Source organism: Crocuta crocuta, unplaced genomic scaffold (genome assembly GCF_008692635.1).
Source record: "Crocuta crocuta isolate KB4526 unplaced genomic scaffold, BGI_CrCroc_1.0 scaffold299, whole genome shotgun sequence".
NCBI classification, from domain to species: Eukaryota; Metazoa; Chordata; class Mammalia; order Carnivora; family Hyaenidae; genus Crocuta; species Crocuta crocuta.
Window position 1 is genome coordinate 6852902 of NW_027532747.1, and position 4982 is coordinate 6857883.

Here is a 4982-nt window from a genome sequence, read left to right on the forward strand (position 1 = left end):
CCTTCGTGGCTGGAGCTGTAAAGCAGCCCCTAAGCCCCCGTTACTATCCAGCATTTGTAAGGCAGTGGGCGGAGGCTTGGCTGGGGCGCCCTGCCGGCTGTGTGGCTTTGCTGCTGTCCCTTAACCTCTCTGGGCCTGCGCTTACCTCTGTGACCCGATAAAGCCCCGTAATTGTCCCAAACTCTGGACTCAGCCACCTTCGAGGATTGTTAAAAGATCAGCCATGATGGTGTGAGAGTTTTCTGTCCCTGCTTTTCACACGTTGCTCTCGGGATCACCTTCTGCAAATGCCACGCAGGAGATAACGCCCCGGAGCAAGCACCCTGGCACTTGGGACAATGGCCTCGCCACATCAGGGCCTGCTGTGCACAAATAAACGAGCGTGTTCCCAGAATCCACTTGGAACAAGCTTTGGGATTAAAACCAGCTGCCTGCTGGTTCCTGAAATTCCATCTGTGTGTGTGAGAGCGGTGGGAAGGAGTGAGGGCGGAAACTACCGCAGGGCAGGGATGAGTCACAGGGGAGCTGAGGGAGTCGCCGCAGGGTGGTACGCCCCATTCCCTGGGCACTGGGTCAGCGGGCGGCGGGGGCCCCTGGCCAGGCTGGCGGGGCAGGCGCACCGGGCTATCACTGGGTATGGAGCCTGCCACGGGGGGCGGAGCTTGCCTGGGTCTGCGTCCTGAAGCCTCTGGGTTCCAGAACAAATGCCCATGGCCAGACATTTAGCCTTGCAGTGACCTCCCTGGAACTTAGATGTTCGTCAAAGATGATCCCAAGAGGGCGGGCTGCCTCAGGCTCCCCACACTGCATGGGCAGCCCCCAGTGAGGCTGGGGGTGCACGGGCAGGGTGTGGAAGCCAGGGAGAGCTGTGGTGTTTAAGAGCAAAAGCTTTGGGGGCACCAGAGTGGCTCAGTTGGTTAAGTATCCCACTCCTTTAAAAAAAATGTTTTTTAAATGTTTATTTACTTTAGAGAGAGAGAGAGAGAAAGAGACAGTGCGAGTGGAGGAGGGGCAGAGAAAGAGGAAGACACAGAATCCGAAGCAGGCTCCAGGCTCTGAGCTCTCAGCACAGAGCCTGGCGTGGGGCTTGAACGCACAGGCCATGGGATCATGACCTGAGCCGAAGCTGGACACCTAGCCCACTGAGCCACCCAGGCGCCCCAAGCATCCCACTCCTGATATGGGCTCAGGTCATGACCTCATGGTCGTGAGATGGAGCCCCGTGTTGGGGCTCTGTGCTGAGAATGGAGCCTGCTTGGGATTCTCTCTCCCTCTCCCTCTCTTTCAAAATAAATAAACATTTAAGAAAACATTTAAGAAAACATTTAAGAAAAAAAAAGAGCACAGGCTTTGGACTTAGGCCATCTTGAGCTCAAGTCCTGCCTTTGCTACTTAATATCCCTCTGACTTTGGGCTATGTTCTTAGTGTCATTGATCGTCAGTTTCTCAGCAATAACGTAGGGATATTAAAAGTCTCTTGGTGGATCTTTGTAGAATAAGTGAGTTCATAGCTATAAGCCCTTCATCCTAGAGCCAGGCAAACACACAGTGCCAGGTACATGCTGGCTTTTACGATTATTATCATTAATGCTGCATCCATCACTTGGGGCAGGCTGTTTGCCTTTCTCAGCCTATTTCCATTTTTTTAAAGTTTATTTATTTTGAGAGAGAGAGAGACCAAGAGTGTGCACATGTGCAGGTAAGGGGCAGAGAGAGAGAGGGAGGGAGGGAGAGAATCCCAAGCAGGCTCCAGGCTATCAGCGCTAGGCTCGAACTCACAAACCATGAAATCATGACCTGAGCTGAAACCAAGAGTCTGATGCTTAACCGACTGAGCCACCCGGGCATCCCTGTTTCCATCTTTGTAAATTGATACTAATACTAGCCACGTAGCAGCCACTCCGTGAACCTGGCTTTGCCCCCTCTCTGCTTGGGAGGGGGCTGGTGCCATGTGCTAGAGTGTTCCCTGATGGACTGTGGTCAGGTCCCAAGCAGGACTCTTACAGCATCCGCCTCACCAAATGGCAAGCTGGGTTACGTGTCAGCATTTCCCAGAGATTGTGTTGGAGGGAGTGAGGTGGACTATCCCAGCCTGGTCCTTATGGTGTCTGCCCCTTACGGGGAGACACCTCATAGCCAAGCAGGGGCCTCCACCATGAAGTCTCTGCTTTGTAGGTCCCAGGGAAGGGAAGGGGAAAGCCATGGACCCCTCGGGAGACAGGGCTTTGAGCCCCAGGAGGCAGTTAATGTCAGGCAATTTTGTCGCTGTCGGGACTGAGCACCTGCTGCTCAGGGCTCCCAGCCTGGGTCTGGTCACATCACCTTCGTCCCTCCAGGTCAGTGCTGGAGGTGGCCGGCCTCTGGGTTCCCTTCTGTCTCCTGGCAGCCTCTTGCCCTGCCCCGCCCCCTCCCCCACCGCTGGCAGGTCCCTGTGGTTTGGGGCTGGACTGAATGGATTCAGTTTGCCTGCTTGGATCCTGTCCCATACGGACAGGGTCACTGCCTGCCCGGGGGCGGTTCCGTCTGATGCCCCAGCGGGCAGGGAGTTGGCCTGGGTTTTGGAGGCTGTGTGGAGGGGGAGACAGGCGCGGGCTATGGAATCTGACAGAGCGAGGTTCACACATCGGTGTCGAGGCCGTAGGTCCATGACCTGGGCCGCTTGCTCTCTCAGTGCTCTCCTCTGCGAGTGGACAGGGTGGGGGCAGCCCTGCCCTTGAGCACCTGTCTTCCTGAGTAAGTGCCCAAGGGGTGCCCGCAACATTCTAAGAAGAGGTGCTGGTGGAGAGGAGGAGGCGGGGCTGAGATCCCCCCCCACATCAACCGAAGCGCACAGCACAATAGGAAGCCTCTGCTCTACCTGCTGCCTCCCCAAGTCACCTACCCCTCAGGTCCGGGTGCCACGGGCACTTGAGCCCAAGTGCCCAGCACGGAGTAGGCCTTTTACCATGGCAGTCGGGAGAGTGCCCTTGTCCTTCCTGGAAGGTCTTTTTCTTTTTTAAGGCTACATCGCATTTCTAGCACCCTCTGCCCACTACACACTTACTTTTTTTAGCCTTTTTTCTTTAATGTTTATTCATTTTTGAGACGCAGAGAGACAGAGGGTGAGCAGGGGAGGGGCAGAGAGAGAGAAGGAGACACAGAATCCGAAGCAGGTTTCAGGCTCTGAGCTGTCAGCACAGAGCCCGATGCGGGACTCGGACTCATGAACTGTGAGATCATGACCTGAGCTGAAGTCAGACGCTTAACCGACTGAGCCACCCAGGCACCCTTTTAAACTTTTTTTTTAAAGTTTATTTATTTTGAGAGAGAGAGCGAGTGGGGGAGGGGCAGAGAGAGAGGGAGAGAGAGAATCCAAAGCAGGCTCTGCGCTGTCAGCACAGAGCCCGACAGGGGCTCGATCCCGCAAACCCAGACCTCATGACTTGAGCTGAGGTCGGTGCTTAGCCGATGAGCCACCCAGCGCCCCTCACCATGCCCTTACGATGACATTTCCGCCCCTCACTTTGCCCTCAGCCTCTCCCTGACGCTTGAGTTCAGCTCTCCCCTTTTGATCCTGACCAAGCCTGAGAATCTCGCCAGCCTCCTGGCAACAGGTTGGTCTCACAGACCTATGACTTCTGACCCTTGCTCGGTCCGAGCACATGATCTGTCTTGATTCAGGGTTTTCCTCTGTCCTGGCCCAGCTTGTCTGTCGTCAAGGCAAAAATGCCACTTCTCTTCCGGCTGTCATTTGTGATAACCACACAGGATGCTGGAAACCAAGGCAGTTTGCTTTCTGTCTCTCTCCGCCGGACCAGCTCCAGCCCGAATGGCAACGAGCCATGTCCTCTCGCCCGGCTCTCGCTGGTTCTTCAGGGACAGCCCAGGGCCACCCCTGGAGGCCCAGTCTCTGGCCACCTGCAGCCACACCCCAGGGCCGCTTCTTGGACTTGGAAATGGAAACAGCATTTTTTTTTTAACCCTGAGCACATTTTGTTTCCTCCTTCCTTTCTCCCTTCCTTCCTTCCTTCCTTCTCTCACTCCCTTTCTTTCTTTCTTTTCTTTGTCTGTTTCTTTCTTTCACTTTCTCTTTTCTTTCTTCTTCCTTCCTTCTTTCCACTCTTTTCTTTCTCTTTCTTTTCTTCCTTCCTCTCTCTTTCACTTTTTCTTCTTTCTTTCCTTCTTGCTTGCTTGCTTGCTTTCCTTTTCTTTCTTTCTTCTTCCTTCCTCTCTCTTTCTCTTTCTTTATCCAAAATGTTTGGAAAATACATGGTCCTTTTTAAAAAAAAATTAAGTTTATTTACTTATTTTGTGAGAGAGAGAGAGCAGGAGAGAGGCAGAGAGAGAGAGAGAGAGAGAGAGAGACTCCCTAGCAGGCTCCCCACTGGCAGCACAGAGCCTGACACAGGGCTCAAGTTCACAAACTGTGAGACCATGACCTGAGCTGAAATCAGGAGCCGGACACTTAGACTGAGCCACCCAGGCGCCCCTGCATAGTCCCAGTTTTTAATACTACATCCATTCAGCCAGTCCAAGGACAAACAAACTTGCCTGCCTGCGTGCTCGCTCCCACGTCCCTTCCCTGATCGTCCTTGGCCTCTCGCAGCTGCCGCTGTCCGCACTGCCCACCAGCCTCTATCCCCCTGTCTACCCTCCTGACCAGGGTCACCTGTCTACCCTCCTGGCCAGGGTCACCTGTCTGAAGCCCAGCATAGCTGTGTCACCCCCACCTGAACACTTGGTGGCTTCCTGTTGTCCCCAGGGCCCCCGGACCTGGTTCCAAAGGTTGAGATCTGGCCCTCGCAGCACCGCCCCTCCCAGCCCCTCCCCCCCTTCCCCAGTCTCCTCCTCTCGGTTCCCACGCTCCAGCCTCCCCCTCCCCCAGCGTCAGGAGCCTCCCACTGCCATCAGCAAGCAACACCTCCGGCTCAGCCAGCCTGCTCCAGCCTAGGTGACAAGCCCTCTTTTGTGGCCCTGTGGTGGCTGTCTCTCAAAACTCAGTT